The sequence below is a fragment of the Panthera pardus genome, unplaced genomic scaffold (genome assembly GCF_024362965.1).
Source record: "Panthera pardus isolate Hobbes unplaced genomic scaffold, ASM2436296v1 HiC_scaffold_8, whole genome shotgun sequence".
Taxonomy (NCBI): Eukaryota; Metazoa; Chordata; class Mammalia; order Carnivora; family Felidae; genus Panthera; species Panthera pardus.
Window position 1 is genome coordinate 6572828 of NW_026527013.1, and position 17745 is coordinate 6590572.

At 43.6% G+C, this 17745-nt stretch overlaps 1 protein-coding gene and 1 long non-coding RNA gene across 4 annotated transcripts in view; one reads left to right on the forward strand and one right to left on the reverse strand.

The window, feature by feature from the left end:
* The window catches only part of LOC109254168 (zinc finger protein 558-like), a 100259-nt gene that overhangs the window by 52924 nt on the left and 29590 nt on the right, over positions 1–17745 (reverse strand). The window lies entirely within an intron of this gene.
* Positions 1–17745, forward strand: part of LOC109254179 (uncharacterized) — a 50953-nt gene that overhangs the window by 31371 nt on the left and 1837 nt on the right. The window contains exon 2 of the long non-coding RNA XR_008420139.1: positions 17273–17388. This is a non-coding gene — a long non-coding RNA (uncharacterized LOC109254179). The remainder of the gene's footprint in view (positions 1–17272; positions 17389–17745) is intronic.

Consider the following 17745-nt stretch of genomic DNA (forward strand, 5'->3'; position numbering starts at 1 on the left):
GCAAACCATAAGAGACTCTTAAAAACTGAGAATAAACTGAGGGTTGATGGGGGGTGGGAGGGAGGGGAAAGTGGGTGATGGGCAATGAGGAGGGCACCTGTTGGGATGAGCACTGGGTGTTGTATGGAAACCAATTTGACAATAAATTATATATATATAATTATATATATATTTTATATATAATATATATATAATTTTATATATATAGAACATATATTATATATATATAAATATATATAATATATAATATAAATATAAATATTTATGACCTCTCCTAAATATAAATATATATATATATATAAATATATATATAAATATATATATTTATATATATATAAATATATATAAATATATATATATTTATATATATATAAATATATATAAATATATATGACCTCTCCTAAGGAAAAACTCAGCAATTCAAAGAAATATTCGTGCAGGAGGATTTTCATTGCGATATTACACAAAATAAGCAAATAATCAGAAACAATATCTCAATAATATAGAAATGCTTAATAAATGACTATGCATGCATAAAATTAAATGTTCTAGAAACATTAGAAAAACTAAATGGTATAAAAAGGTTTACAAGATTGTATAAAGAAAATGTAAAATATAAAAAACTATACAAGGAACATCTATCTACCATCTATGTATATCTAGCGTCTGTCTATCCATCCATCCATCACCTGTCTTCTGTCACCTTAGAAAAGAGAATAAAAATAAGTTAATAGTGCCTAAAAAAATAGGCACTTGTATACATTTAAATTTGGAATGATAAAAGTTTTAGATGCTACACACCAAAATATATATTAAAGTTTGGAAGGGAATAAATGGAGGAGGACTGAAAGATGCATTCAACATTTGATCACAGGTACTTGTATCCTGGAATAGTTCATGGACTATGTATGCCCTTACACGCATGAAATCCTGTCCCCAAATGCAGCCAAAAAGAGTGTGCATACACTACAAAATGGGCATTTCAAGCGATTCACTTCTTCACACAGCTTACAGCACTTTTATTATTATTTTTTAAATAGTTTCCCCATTTGTCTTGTTTGTTCCCTGGTTTTTACATTTTATTTGATTAAGGATCTTTGTAAAATCCACAGTTTGCAACTGATTGATCTGTATGTGAAGTCTCTTCAATCTCCATAGCTTGTTGGGGTGGGGGTGGAGAGGGATGATGATGATGATGATGATGATGAGTATGTTAACTGTTTCTAGAAGGAATGGGATTGTATGTCTTGCAGAGTTTTATACAGTTTTCATTTGGTTTATTGCAATTCCACGGTTTCACTTAACATTTCAGTCTGGCATCTGTTGTTCCAAGGGAAATAATAGTTGGAAATGAAGTCTTGATCGGGTTCGTGTTTTGTTTTACAGAAAGATACATTCTAAGGTGGTTTTGTGACCACCCATCAGCAGGCAACTGTTATCTTGGAAGAATCTATTTTTGAAGTTAACAAGCACTCTTATCTTCCATGGATCCAGTATCATTTGTAGTTGCAAATAGTGATATTAAAGTTATATTTTCCTGTCATTTATTACACGGAGCTCTTATACTGTTCTTTATGCCTTCAACCTTCCATAGTAGAAACACAAATTTTAGTATAAATTTGAGTTAACATTTCAACTGTTTGAACGTATTTTTTAAAAAGCAGGTAGGATAGGAAGTTGCCTACAATTCGGAGCCACAAGCTGGCAAATTAACCGGCATCTGGATGCCTCTCCAAAGATAAAGCCAGGAACGCCTGTGGAAGGAAACTATCGTGAGAAGTAATAAAAAAGACCAGAGAACCAGCTGTAGGATGAGAGGCTATGGAGATAGTTTTTGTGAGGCGGGAATTTGCTGCAGCCTGCCGGTGGGCCGGAGCTGGAATTATGGCTGAGGAAGCAGAAAGGAAGCTGTTTAGGGACCCACCTACTCTCCCCTTGCCCACTGCGTGCCTTCCAGGGAAATTAAATTCTTGCCTCTAGCTGTGGACTTTGGTGGAGGCTGTTGTGAAAAACAGCAGTTGATGAAAGTGTTGTCTCTTGAAATCTGAAAAGAGGATAAGGCCTGGATCTCTACTTAATTCCCGTCTCCCAGGGCAAAGCTGCGGCATCTGATGAGGGTGTGCACATGGGGGCACCACTGGGCCAAGATCCAGGAGCAAGAGCTGTGCTAGAAGAGAGAGGGGTGAACAATGAAGGACTGCAGTTGCCCAAGATAGGACTTTATTTAAAAAAAAAAAAAAAAAAAAAAAAAAAAAAAAAAGATGTTTATTTGAGAGAGCGAGAGAGCATGAAGAGGGAAGGGGCAGATACAGAATCCGAAGCAGGCTCCTGGCTCTGAGCTGTCAGCACGGAGCCCGATGTGGGGCTCGAACTCAGGAGCTGTGAGATCATGACCCCAGCAGGTCTGCCACCCAACCCACTGAGCGACTGAGCCACCCAGGCGCCCCTCAAGATAGGACTTTAAGATGATTCTAAGCAGGGGCACCTGGATGGCCTTGAACTTTGGCTCAGGTCATGATCTCAGAGTTCGTAGGTTTGAGCCCCACCTTGGGCTCTGTGCTGACAGCTCAGAATCTGGAGCCTGCTTTAAGATTCTGTCTCTCCCTCTCTCTTTGTCCCTCCCCTGCTCGTGCTCTGTCTCCCAAAAATAAATGCTAAAAAACAAATAAAACTATTCTAAGCGTAAAACCTCGGTATGTAGCTCAGAAAATAGCTAGTCTAGGTCATTGGTGGCCACGAGAGAACAAATTTGTACCCCAGTGGACATTTGTCAATGACCGAAGACATTTGTCCTTGTCAAAGAGTTGAAGGAAGAGGACCCAATTTGTCTTTGTCTCCAAGTTAGGCGGAAGAGGATTGGTCCTGGCCTCTAGCCGGTGGAGGCCAGTATTCTCAAACATCCTACAAAGCAGTCACCCAGCCCCAAATGTCCGTAGTGCCGGGACTGAGAATACCAAGCCAAGGCCAAGGGTTAAAACACCAGCTCTGCTCAATGCAAACGCTGACAAAGCCCGCAGCAAGGGCCCTAAGAGACAGAAGCTGGGAAAGGTAACGGCCACCTCGCCGAAGACGGCGTTGGTGTTGGAAGTGGACAGACGGTCAGGAGTGGGACCATAATCTGTCTCGGGCTCGGGGTCTCCTCCCAGACCCCCCCCCCCCCGGCCGGCTGGCGTGGGGCCCCTGGCACCCCGGCCGGCTTTCCCCAGGGGCTGGGTCGCGGGCGCAGGGCAGGCCAGACGCTGCACCCGGGGGCAACAGTCTCGTCGACGGACATCAGCGTCAGACCCCACGGGGTGATCGAGCCCGGAGGGGTCAGGCCGGGCGGGGTCCGCGCGTCCTCGTCGCGGGCGGAGAACACGCTGCGGCGTCGGATCGAAGGGCAGCAGCAGAGAGAAGGGCAGCGGGAGGACGGCATCCGGGACCCCTGCGCGCGGCGCCCCAGGAAGGCCCGGGGACCGGGCTCCAGGGCTCCTCCCGCCCGGCACAGCCACCCCGTTCTCCGCCACCCTCGCCTCGGCCTCGCGCTCCTGTGCCGCCAGCCTCTCCCCTTTCTGCCCCCCCCCCCCCCCACGACCTGTCTGTTCTTCCCCGTGAGGCCCCGGCTCGGCTCCTTCCGCCCGCCTTGGGCTCCTTTCCTATAACGCCGCCTCGCCGCCTCTCCCGCTCCTCCGTTCCGCTCCTTCCGTCGGGCTCTCCCGGCCTCGCCTCTGCATTCCGGTTTCCGGCTACGGTTCGGCTCTTTCCGCCTCTCCCCGCCACCCTGGGCTCTGGCGGACTGTCACTGTCGGGTCGGGTTCCTGTGTGTGTAGGCAGACGTCGTTCAGATTCAAGGCCCAGCCATAGATAGAGGTGTGGGAGCGCCACTTCCCACATCCTGGCTAGTAACATAATGAACTTGAAAAATGAAAAGAGGAATCTCCGTATTTTACTTCGTAGTTTTCTTTTGAAGGGTTGTTGGGAATCATCTCGTCTGTTGAGACTGTTCTGCATTTTCTGTGAGCTCTGTTCCAGCATTTACCTATTTCTCCAATGGATTCTTGGTCTTTTTCTTTGGTTTGGTAAGATCTCTAATATTAATAAATTAGCTCTTGGTGATGAGTTGCCAACATTTTCCTTTTTTTTTTTTTGGCCTCAAGTTGTTGCCATGCAGATTTTTAAAAATGAAATCAAATGTATTAATTTTTGTTTCTTCTTGTTTTATGTATAGTTTAAAAAGACCATCTCTCCTTTGAGATTATATATAAAATATTTATGCCTTGGTTTCTTCTAGGACTTTAATCGCTTCCCATTTTCACATCAAATCAAATCAAATGCTCATTTCACAGACCAACTAGTGGTTCTGACATGATTTCTTACTTTATTTTTATTTTTTTTCAATATATGAAATTTATTGTCAAATTGGTTTCCATACAACACCCAATGCTCATCTCAAAAGGTGCCCTCCTCAATACCCATCATCCACCCTCTCCTCCCTCCCACCCCCCATCAACCCTCAGTTTGTTCTCAGTTTTTAAGAGTCTCTTATGCTTTGGCTCTCTCCCACTCTAACCTCTTTTTTTTTTTTTTTCCTTCCCCTCCTCCATGGGTTTCTGTTAAGTTTCTCAGGATCCACATAAGAGTGAAAACATATGGTACCTGTCTTTCTCTGTATGGCTTATTTCACTTAGCATCACACTCTCCAGTTGCATCCACGTTGCTACAAAGGGCCATATTTCGTTCTTTCTCATTGCCACGTAGTACTCCGTTGTGTATATAAACCACAATTTCTTTATCCATTCATCAGTTGATGGACATTTAGGCTCTTTCGATAATGTGGCTATTGTTGAGAGTGCTGCTATTGTTGAGAGTGTGGCTATTGTTGAGAGTGTGGCTATTGTTGAGAGTGCTGTTGAGAGTGCTGTTACCCTGTATCCCTTGGGTAACTTCCTAGCAGTGCTATTGCTGGGTCATAGGGTAGGTCTACTTTTAATTTTTTGAGGAACCTCCACACTGTTTTGCAGAGTGGCTGCACCAATTTGCATTCCCACCAACAGTGCAAGAGGGTTCCCGTTTCTCCACATCCTCTCCAGCATCTATAGTCTCCTGATATGTTCATTTTGGCCACTCTGACTGGCGTGGGGTGATATCTGAATGTGGTTTTGATTTGTATTTCCCTGATGAGGAGCGACGTTGAGCATCTTTTCATGTGCCTGTTGGCCATCCGGATGTCTTCTTTAGAGAAGTGTCTATTCATGTTTTCTGCCCATTTCTTCCCTGGGTTATTTGTTTCTCGGCTGTGGAGTTTGGTGAGCTCTTTATAGATTTTGGATACTAGCCCTTTGTCTGATATGTCATTTGCAAATATCTTTTCCCATTCCGTTGGTTGCCTTTTAGTTTTGTTGGTTGTTTCCTTTGCTGTGCAGAAGCTTTTTATCTCCATAAGGTCCCAGTAGTTCATTTTTGCCTTTAATTCCCTTGCCTTTGGGGATGTGTCAAGTAAGAAATTGCTACGGCTGAGGTCAGAGAGGTGTTTTCTTGCTTTCTCCTCTAGGGTTTTGATGGTTTCCTGTCTCACATTCAGGTCCTGCACCCATTTTGCATTTATTTTTGTGAATGGTGTGAGAAAGTGGTCTAGTTTCAATCTTCTGCATGTTGCTGTCCAGTTCTCCCAGCAACATTTGTTAAAGAGACTGTCTTCTGTTGGATGTTCTTTCCTGCTTTGTCAAAGATTAATTGGCCATACGTTTGTGGGTCTAGTTCTGGGGTTTCTATTCTGTTCCATTGGTCTATGTGTCTGTTTTTGTGCCAATACCATGCTGTCTTGATATTACAGCTTTGTAGTAGAGGCTAAAGTCTGAGATTGTGATGCCTCCTGCTTTGGTCTTCTTCAAAATTACTTTGGCTATTCGGGGCCTTTTGTGGTTCCATATGAATTTTAGGATTGCTTGTTCTAGTTTCGAGAAGAATGCTGGTGCAATTTTGATTGGGATTGCATTGAATGTGTAGATTGCTTTGGGTAGTATTGACATTTTGACAATATTTATTCTTCCAATCCATGAGCACGGGATGTTTTTCCATTTCTTTGTATCTTCTTCAATTTCCTTCATAAGCTTTCTATAGTTTTCAGCATACAGATCTTTTACATCTTTGGTTAGGTTTATTCCTAGGTATTTTATGCTTCTTGGTGCAATTGTGAATGGGATCAGTTTCTTTATTTGTCTTTCTGTTGCTTCATTATTAGTGTATAAGAATGCAACTGATTTCTGTACATTGCTCTTGTATTCTGCAACTTTGCTGAATTCATGTATCAGTTCTAGCAGACTTTTGGTGGAGTCTATTGGATTTTCCATGTATAATATCATGTCATCTGCAAAAAGTGAAAGCTTGACTTCATCTTTGCCAATTTTGATGCCTTTGATTTCATTTTGTTGTCTGATTGCTGATGCTAGAACTTCCAACACTATGTTAAACAACAGCGGTGAGAGTGGACATCCCTGTCATGTTCCTGATCTCAGGGAAATCTCTCAGTTTTTCCCCATTGAGGATGATATTAGCTGTGGGCTTTTCATAAATGGCTTTTACGATCTTTAAGTATGTTCCTTCTATCCCGACTTTCTCAAGGGTTTTTATTAAGAAACGATGCTGAATTTTGTTACGCCTTTTCTGCATCAATTGACAGGATCATATGGTTCTTATCTTTTCTTTTATTAATGTGATGTATCACGTTGATTGATTTGCGAATGTTGAACCAGCCCTGCAGCCCAGGAATGAATCCCACTTGATTGTGGTGAATAATTCTTTTTATATGCTGTTGAATTCGATTTGCTAGTATCTTGTTGAGAAGTTTCGCATCCATATTCATCAGGGATATTGGCCTGTAGTTCTCTTTTTTTGCTGGGTCTCTGTCTGGTTTGGGAATCAAAGTAATGCTGGCTTCATAGAATGAGTCTGGAAGTTTTCCTTCCCTTTCTATTTTTTGGAACAGCTTGAGAAGGATAGGTATTATTTCTGCTTTAAACTTCTGGTAGAACTCCCCAGGGAAGCCATCTGGCCCTGGACTCTCATTTGTTGGGAGATTTTTGATAACTGATTCAATTTCTTCACTGGTTATGGGTCTGTTCAAGCTTTCTATTTCCTCCTGATTGAGTTTTGGAAGTGTGTGGGTGTTTAGGAATTTGTCCATTTCTTCCAGGTTGTCTGGTTTGTTGGCATATAATTTTTCATAGTATTCCCTGATAATTGCTTGTATTTCTCAGGGATTGGTTGTAATCATTCCATTTTCATTCGTGATTTTATCTATTTGGGTCCTATCTCTTTTCTTTTTGAGAAGCCTGGCTAGAGGTTTATCAATTTTATTTATTTTTTCAAAAAACCAACTCTTGGTTTTGTTGATCTGCTCTACAGTTTTTTTAGATTCTATATTGTTTATTTCTGCTCTGATCTTTATTATTTCTCTTCTTCTGCTGGGTTTAGGCTGTCTTTGCTGTTCTGCTTCTATTTCCTTTAGGTGTGCTGTTAGATTTTGTATTTGGGATTTTTCTTGTTTCTTGAGATAGGCCTGGATTGCAATGTATTTTCCTCTCAGGACTGCCTTCGCTGCATCCCAAAGCATTTGGATTGTTGTATTTTCATTTTCATTTGTTTCCATATATTTTTAAATTTCTTCTCTAATTGCCTGGTTGACCCACTCATTCTTTAGTAGGGTGTTCTTTAACCCCCATGCTTTTGGAGGGTTTCCAGACTTTTTCCTGTGGTTGATTTCAAGTTTCATAGCATTGAGGTCTGAAAGTATGCATGGTATGATTTCAATTCTTGTACACTTATGAAGGGCTATTTTGTGACCCAGTATGTGATCTATCTTGGAGAATGTTCCATGTGCACTCGAGAAGACAGTATATTCTGTTGCTTTGGGATGCAGAGTTCTAAATATATCTGTCAAGTCCATCTGATCCAATGTATCATTCAGGGCCCTTGTTTCTTTATTGACTGTGTGTCTAGATGATCTATCCATTTCTGTAAGTGGAGTGTTAAAGTCCCCTGCAATTACCACATTCTTATCAATAAGGTTGCTTATGTTTATGAGTAATTGTTTTATATATTTGGGGGCTCCTGTATTCGGTGCATAGACATTTATAATTGTTAGCTCTTCCTGATGGATAGACCCTGTAATTATTATATAATGCCCTTCTTCATCTCTTGTTACAGCCTTTAATTTAAAGTCTAGTTTGTCTAAGTATGTCTACTCCAGCTTTCTTTTGACTTCCAGTAGCATGATAAATAGTTCTCCATCCCCTCACTCTCAATCTGAAGGTGTACTCAGGTCTAAAATGAGTCTCTTGTAGACAGCAAATAGATGGGTCTTGTTTTTTATCCATTGTGATACCCTATGACTTTTGGTTGGCGCATTTAGTCCATTTACATTCAGTGTTATTATAGAAAGATATGGGTTTAGAGTCATTGTGATGTCTGTATGTTTTATGTTTGTAGCGATGTCTCTGGTACTTTGTCTCACAGGATCCCTCTTAGGATCTCTTGTAGGGCTGGTTTAGTGGTGATGAATTCCTTCAGTTTTTGTTTGTTTGGGAAGACCTTTATCTCTCCTTCTATTCTAAATGACAGACTTGCTGGATAAAGGATTCTTGGCTGCATATTTTTTCTGTTCATCACATTGAAGATCTCCTGCCATTCCTTTCTGGCCTGCCAAGTTTCAGTAGAGAGATCGGTCACGAGTCTTATAGGTTTCCCTTTATATGTTAGAGCGCGTTTATCCCTTGTTGCTTTCAGAATTTTCTCTTTATCCTTGTATTTTGCCAGTTTCACTATGATATGTCGTGCAGAAGATCGATTCAAGTTATGTCTGAAGGGAGTTCTCTGTGCCTCTTGGATTTCAATGCCATTTTCCTTCCCCAGATCAGGGAAGTTCTCAGCTATTATTTCTTCAAGTACACCTTCAGCACCTTTCCCTCTCTCTTCCTCCTCTGGAATACCAATTATGCGTAGATTATTTCTCTTTAGTACATCACTTAGTTCTCTAATTTTCCCCCTCATACTCCTGGATTCTTTTTATCTCTCTTTTTCCCAGCTTCCTCTTTTTCCATAATTTTATCTTCTCATTCACCTATTCTCTCCTCTGCCTCTTCAATCCGAGACATGGTTGTTTCCATTTTATTTTGCAGCTCGTTTATAGCATTTTTTAGCTCCTCCTGACTATTCCTTAGACACTTGATCTCTGTAGCAATAGATTCTCTGCTGTCCTCTGTACTGTTTTCATGCCCAGAGATTAATTTTATGACTATTATTCTAAATTCACTTTCTGTTATATTGTTTAAATCCTTTTTGATCAGTTCGTTAGCTGTTGTTATTTCCTGGAGATTCTTTTGAGGGGAATTCTTCCATTTGGTCATTTTGGATAGTCCCTGGAGTGGTGCGGAACTGCAGGGCACTTCCCCTGTGCTGTCTTGAATAACTCGCGTTGGTGGGCGGGGCCACAGTCAGGCCTGATGTCTGCCCCCAGCCCACCGCTGGGGCCACAGTCAGACTGGTGTGACTTCTCTTCCCCTCCCCTAGGGCAGGATTCACTGTGGGGTGGCATGGCCTGTCTGGGCTACTTGCACACTGCCAGGCTTGTGGTGCTGGGGATCTGGTGTATTAGCTGGGGTGGATCGGCAAGGTGCACGGGGGCGGGAGGGGCAGGCTCAGCTCGCTTCTCCTTTGGTGATCTGCTTTGGGAGGGGCCTCTCTTCTGTGGGCCTCTCGTCTGTGCTTGGCTCTGGAGACTCTGTTCTGCTAGTCTTCTGGCGGTTTTCTGGGTTATTTAGGCAGGTATAGTTGGAATCTAAATGATCAGCAGGACGTGGTGAGCCCAGCGTCCTCCTACGCTGCCATCTTCCCCAGGTCCCCCTGACATGATTTTTTAAAACAATCCATTTTTCCTTTAGTGACTTAGCACATCACCTGCGCCCAATTTATTATGAAAAAATTTCAAGTATGGGGATAATTTGAAAGAGTTTTACAGTGAACACTCATGTTGTGGGCTGAATTCTGTCCCCTCACATTCACATGTTGAAGCCCAAATCACTGGCACCTCCTCACATGACCATATTCTGAGGTTGAGCCTTTCAAGAATTAAGGTTAAATGAGGCCATTATGGTGTCCTTATGAGGAGAGGAGATTAAAACATATGGACCAAGAGATGGCAGGAGGACACACACTCAGAGGGATGACCACCACACAGAGAGGCAACAAGAGGGTGGTCATCTGCAAGCCAAGGAGAGAAGCCTCAGAAGAAGCCAACTTTGCTGGCATCTTGAGCTTGGACTTCCAGAACTGTGGGAAAGTAAATTTCTGTTGCTTAAGTCCCCCAGTCTGTGGTGTTTTGTTTAGGCGGTCCTAATGAACTAATATCCACCCCTAGATTCTACAGCATTTTTCTATACGTGCTTTGCTACTTTCATTCCTCTATCATCCATCGATCCACCATTAAAAAAAAAAAAAAGCAGGGGTGGGCGCCTGGGTGGCTCAGTTGGTTAAACATCTGACTTTGGCTCAGGTCATGATCTCACGGTTCGAGCCCCACATCGGGCTGTGTGCTGACAGCTTGGAGCCTGGAGCCTGCTTCGGATTCTGTGTTTCCTTCTCTCTCTGCCCCTCCCCAGATCACACTCTGTCTCTCTCTCTCTCTCTCTCAAAAATAAACATTAACAAAAATTAAAAAAAAAAAACAACATGTTGAAGTAGGTTGCAGACAGCAGTAACTTCATCCCCAAACATTTTATTTTTTATTTTTATTTTTTTTTAATTTTTTTTCAACGTTTTTTATTTATTTTTGGGACAGAGAGAGACAGAGCATGAACGGGGGAGGGGCAGAGAGAGAGGGAGACACAGAATCGGAAACAGGCTCCAGGCTCCGAGCCATCAGCCCAGAGCCTGACCCAGGGCTCGAACTCACGGACCGCGAGATCGTGACCTGGCTGAAGTCGGACGCTTAACCGACTGCGCCACCTAGGCGCCCCCATCCCCAAACATTTTAGCACACAGAGTTCAAAAATCAGGGCTGGGAGATCTTTCAACGCAGCTTGGTGAATGGCTAGCTCTTTGCCGCTGAGTTGGTTCTTCTCACGTGGATATCTCCCTGGGGTTGCTTGGGTACCTTCATGGGATGGCCGATGGCTTCTCCCATAGAGGAAGCAACCTAGGAGACTAAGGAGGGAGCTCCACTGTGTTTTAGGACATAGCCCCAGATATGACATACTGTCACTTCTGTAACGTTGTGTTGCTCACTTGGGTCATGTCTGATTCAGTGTGGGAGGAGACCGCACAGGGCATGGGTACCAAGTGCAAGGACCCTTGGTGGCCATCTTGGAGGCTAGCAGATGCACCCACCTCTCCTCTAGGCCACTTCTCTTCATCAGCCCAGAATTTCTTTGTTCTGCTCATTTTTCTCCTGAGAGCCTGGTTTCTGGTCATTGTAGCTGTTTGGAGCCTCATGAATTCATATGTGGCATTGGACCAACTTAGAAGGTCTCCTTTCTTCCTTTACTTCTTTTACTCCTCTCCCCTCTCTATCCCTCTCAGCCTTGACCCCAGCTCCAGCCTTTCTCATTCACTAGTGCCTCTTTGCGGAGATGATCTGAGGGTCAGCTGGGAATGGGTCCGCTAGGGCAGGAAATGTTGGAGGAAGTTTTGCTTCCTGAGCTCATGCCTCTTGGAAAATGAGAGCTTGGGGTCTCTGCTGGCTTATCAGGACTACGATTGCCTTCCTTCTTCTTCTTTTTAATGTTTATTGATTATGAGAGAGAGAAGGGTAGAGAGGGAGTGGGAGGGAAAGAGGGAGAAAGAGAAGGGGAGAGGGGCAGAGGGAGAGGGAGGGAAAGAAGGAGGGAGGGAAAGAGAGAGAAAGGAGGGGATATGGGAGGAGGGAGGGAGGGAGGCAGAGAGGAGAGAGAGAGAGAGAGAGAGAGAGAGAGAGAGAGAGAGAGAGAGAGAAAGTCCTAGCAGTCTCCACACTGAGTATGAAGCTTTATGCAGGGTTCAATCGCATGACTGTGATGTCATGACCCAAGCTGAAATCAAGAGTCAGACACTTAACCAACTGAGCCACCCAGGTGCCCTGACTGTCTTCCTTGTTCTGAGATGGGTCCTCAACATTCCCTAAGACGAGGGACATTTGGTTTGATGGGGCTCTACCTATCCACTATAACTTGGGGACAGAGATCTCTGTATTGCACGAAGAGGCTGAGAAGTTACCTGCTGGGGCTCAGATGATTCTGTGCTTGGGATAAAGGAGGGTCCCCACAGGGGCAGTCATCTCATGCTGGGGGGACTTGAGGGATTTACACTGTGGGCTTCCCTCCTCATTCGGTTGAGGGTGCTGCTTGCTGACCCTTCCATCAACTTTATTTTGTGACCATGGGAATAGATGCAGTTTTCTGGGACTGCCTGACACCTGTGTTGGAGAACCTGGAGTCTTGCCTGTTGAAACTGGTATTGCTTCCCTTGGGGGAGACGGGTTGCTCTTTGCTGGGGATATTCGTCTACCTGGTCTGGGGGAGTCAAGGGAGGCAAGCTGTGACTCGTGCTGAGTGAGAATGGTGAGGCATTTGCTGGGGCTCCTGTCTCCTTTCGTGTGTGGGGATTACAAGTTGCTTTTTGGGATTTCCATCATCACGAATCTTGGAGGGATATGGGGGAATCACTTGTTGAGACTTGTATCATCAGATGAAACCCTCATGATGCTGGAGGTAACTGGGAAGTATGAGGCTGGGGCTCCTATTGTGTCTGGTGCCAGGGGACTGTGAGGTCACTGCCTGCCTGGGGATCCCATTTTTCAAGTGTTGGTGCGACAGGGAGGGGCCATGAAGAGGTTCCATGGTCTCTAATGTGAGGAGAGGATCAGGGGGATATTTGCATGGGATTCCATGTATCTCTAGTGATGGGGACTAGGGGAGTCTTTATATAGGTCATTCTTATCCAGTTTGGGGGTAGAACAAGAAGAGTCACTTTCTGGGTCTCCCCTTGCCTGTACTGTTGGTAGAGACTGGGGGGGGCGGTCAGTGGACTGGGGATCCCCACTGCCTAGTGTTGAGCAGCTGAAGGAGTCACTGCTGGGGCTGCCGTCGCTTCTAGAATTAAAGCTACTGAAGGGGGTACTTGGAGTTCCTCTCGTTCCTAGTTTTGAGGGGACTGGGGGGGGGGCTTGCTTGCTCAGACCCCGTCATTTGTGTTTGGGTAATGACAGTTGATATCTGAGGTCCCGTTGTCTCTAGTCCTGGGATGGAACTGGTGGTCCTCGGCTAGGGCGTCTGTCGTCTTGCCTGGGATGTCGACCGTGAGCAGCACTTGCTGGGGTTCCCATAATGTCTGGCCTTGTGGGGGCGGACTGGGAGCTCTCTTGCAGCGGCTTACATCATCTCTAGCTTTGGGCAATCAGTTCAATGTGTTTTAAAAGTATTTTATTTTGAAAAAGTTTAGGCTTACATAAAAGTTGTGAAACTATACAGGGTTGTTTTACACAGTCAACATACATTTATATTTACTTACATTTTGTCTCCTGCTGATCTTGATTCTTGGAGTTATTTGTCTTCACGTGAACTGATTTCCCTTCACCTGAAAACTCTCTTTAGTTTTTCTTGAGGTGCATTTCTGCCGTTATTTCAGCTTTTGCTTTTTTAACACCCCCCCCCCCCCCCCCCCGTTGGAACACGTCTTCCATTTTCTGCATTTTCAAAGAATATTTTTCTTAGGTCATTGAGTTTTACATTCGTGGTTAATACCCAACCCCCCCCCCCCCCCCATTCAACCCTTTGGATGTTGGATGTTATTTTTTTGCTTCCATAGTTTCTTTTGAAAAATCGTCAGTCTTACTGTTGCTCCTTTGAAGGCAACATGTCCTTTCTTCAGTTGGTTTGAAGATTTGCAGCTTGTCTTTCTTTTTCTACAATTTTTCCACGTTTTCTCCATTTTTAAAAAACATATTATTCATAGTTGTTTTGAAGTCCTTGTCTGCTAACTCCAATATCTGGTCTCTGGGCCTGCTCCTATGGATTTCTATATTCTTCTTCTTTTTTTAATGTTTATCTTTGAGAGAGAGAGAGAGAGAGAGAGAGACAGAGACAGAGACAGAGTGAGAGTAGGGGGGGGGGGGGCAGAAAGAGAGAGGGAGACACAGAATCCAGGCTCGGAGCTGTCAGCACAGAGCCCAATGCGGGGCTCGAACTCACAAACTGTGAGATCATGACCTGAGCTGAAGTCAGACGTTTAACCGACTGAGCCACCCAGGTGCCCCTAGATTTCTATATTCTTAATTGACAACATCTTCCTGCAGACTTTGCGTGTCTATTCTCTTGTTTGCTGGATCTTGTGAACAATATACTTGGTAGAGGTTCTTAATTATGGTACCTTCCTCTAAAGATTAGGTTTCGTTATGACACAGTTATGATACTAATGGGCCACCTTGAGTCTCTGAAGTCTAGATTTTAGCCTCTAAAAGCACAGATGTATTTCAGTTTTGCACTGACTTCTAAGATGCAGTCCTTACTTGTAGTGCATGGTACTTACTGTCAGGGTGTGACATTTGTAGGGGCATAATTAAAAACCTTTCTTTTTTTCCCTCTTTTTCTCTTTTTTCTTTCCTTCCCTCCCTCCCTGTTTCTTTTCCTTTCTTTCTCCCTCTTTTCTCTTTTCCTTTCCTTTCCCTTCCCTTCCTCTCCCCTCATCTTCCCTTTCCTTCTCCTGTCTCTTTCTCTCTTTTCTTCTCTCATCATTCCACTCCAGATGGGTCCAAAAACCAACCTCTGACTACTGGCATGTATGATCTCTGAATTTTCTGCACAATCTTCAGCTTTCTCTAGCTACTCTCTTCTAAGCCTCCTACAGTCTTTCTCTGTACATGCACAGCTTAGGTGTTATTTAAGGACCTGAGGGGAATTTTTAGGCAGATTTTTGGGGCTTCTTCTTTGTCAACCTTTATGTTCCATGAAAAGAAATTCAGACATTTTAGGATCAGGTTCTATATTCCCTGTGACAGCCCCCTATTTCTCCAAAGAGTGCTGTTTTTTTTGTTTTTGTTTTTTGTTTTTTTAAGAATATTACTTTAGAAACCAAGATCTCAGTGGGTGATATTCTCATTGCTACTAGGCCTCCTGAGCTGATAGGCCTTGAAAATACATGTAAGTGTACTATCCTATGCACATGCGTGTGCGTGCACACAAACACCTATCCATCCACCTATCAAAAAGCATGAATTCATACTGATACCTCCAATTCCAATCCACTCCAACGCCACTGTGTTTATTCTAGCCTTCTCTCTTTCCTTGTTTGCAACCTATCTCTTTGAGAGTAAGAAACTGGCTTTCATAATTTACCACATATTTACTTGTTCAACTCTAGTACACACATAAAGTAGTTTCACAATCGCTAATCCACACCATTGTAAGAAACCCATTTTCAACCAGAGGGTTTCCAGACAGTTCTTTTCATAGTCAGCCTTACATCTCTTGTCAAAATATACAGTTTTCCAGACTAAATTTGGTTTTCTTCCTTGTGATTATGTTATTCATTTGTATAGTTAGGCTCCTGTATTATAGTTTATTCTATTTTGCATTCCCTCTGCTACCTGGTGGATTTTTTTAACCGACAGTAACAGTCACTCTTTATGCTGTCTAGTTCTATGGGTTTTGGCAAGCGTCTAGAGCTGTGTCCATCAACACAGCCACGAGAGAACAATTCCATCACTCCCAAATTCCTTTCAGTTGCCCCTTTGTGGTCATTCCCCCCTCTCTCTTACTCCTTGTCCCTGAAAACCGCTGATTTGTTGTCCTTCCCTACAGTTTTGCCTTTTACTAAATGTCATACAATGTAATCATACAAGAAATGGCTTTTCATGTCTGGCTTCTTTCACTTAGCAAAATAAATCAAGTTGAGGCAGGAGTTGCATCCAGTTCAATGTACGTATCTTGAGTGTATCATTCAATACATTTTGACAATTGCATATACTTATGTAACCTACACTCCAATTGAGATATAGAACATTCTCCTCCATGAAGTTCCTTCCTGTCACATCTCAGTGTGTTTAGATACAACCACCATTCTGATTTTTTTTTATCACAGATTTTTTTTTTTTTGTTGCTATTCTTGGAATTTAGAGTCTCATATAATATTTACTCTTTTTTTGTGTGTGGCTTATTTTGCTCAGTACATTCCTATGATGTTTCAATTAGGTTATAATAAAAGGTAAAATAATGTTTCCTATATATATACACTAGAAGCCCCATAAATGCTTTACATATGTTAACTAATTGAATACTTAACACAAGTCTACAAAGTAGGCCTTCTATCATTTCTATTTGACAGATGAAGAAATAAAACTTTGGGACAAGAAGTTTGTCACTTGCTTGAGGTAACCATCTCTAAAGGAGAGAACCAAGATTGGGCAGGACAAGAGACTGAACTCTGATAAGGTCAAAACGGAGATGACAGTTGATCTCACGGGGAGTTCCAGGGCTGAGGTGGCCTTTCAGGGTATCACAAATCGAGGCAAAGGAATCTGGGCATTTGCACTCCCCGTAGGAACCAGTCATTGGAAGTGGGCTACCCCGGGGCGGGGGCGGACTTAGCCTTAGGTGTGGTACTTTCCTTTGGCCCAAGAGAATTCCTGAGAGCATGGCGGCACAAGCCATTAGAACACTTCCAGCAGCTGGGGGCATGAGTGCCTTAAAGAGTCCTGAAAGAAGGATCTGAGAACTATTCCACCGTCTCCATTATGGCGCAACACTCAGGCCACTCAGAGGCACTTGCTTCTTGGAAGTGAACGCACACGGGATTCTGGTTAGTCCTCTTGCTTGGAGAAACTTACAAGAGGAAGATCGGTGAACAAATTACAGATCGCTCTCGACAGCAGCTTTTCGCGGTGCTGCAACGGATACTTAATCGCCACACTTCTACCATCCCATCCTCGATTCCCTTCACCCGTGACTACGACCTCTGCTGGACTTGGAGGGCTGGTCTGGATCCTCAGCCCTGAGGAGTCTGAACATCTGGCCAACAGGCCCTTCTCAGGCTACAGCTGCTACATTTATTTATCAAAAACAAACAAAAACCTGGGGTAAGAGACATGCCAAAGGATTGCCTGAGTGCCAAATGTCCTCTGCCCTTACTGTGTAACAGAAGCCCCACGTCAGCTGGCATAGGGTTACCTATGCAGTCATAAAGCTCCATGGGACCCTTACTTTGCTGGTAAAAAGCCCTCTGGTAACTCGGGCTTTTAGGTTAATTATTTTTGTGATTTCCTCCCAAGAGTCCCCTGACCTACCTTATATGAAGAACACGTGTGAAGGCAACTGTTCTAGACTATGGGTGGGAGCATCAGTGCTTTGACAATACCCAGATGGTACAGCGGCTGCTACAATTCAGGTATGTGAACTTTCTACGCAGGTGACTGACAAAAGTAGATTCTGAGAAGCAAACGGGGTGAAAAGTTCTGGATAGCTTCCATTTGCCCCAGTGGACCCACTTTCTCTACCTTTGAGTCTAGTAACATTAATCAATATGAACTACATCAGTGGGATTCCTTGCCTTGTGGCCTTTGGTTGGGTTTGGTCAATGGGGACCCTAGGCATGAAATCAGAAGGATGAAAGAAGGGGACGTCTAGCTCTGGCTATTTCTTGCAGAACGTGGAGCCGGATGCTACCCCCGACCCCCTCCCCCCAGCTCCTGGAATGCAGTTCTTTCCTCTCTTGTCTGTGGATTTCAGTAATTGTCCCCTTCTC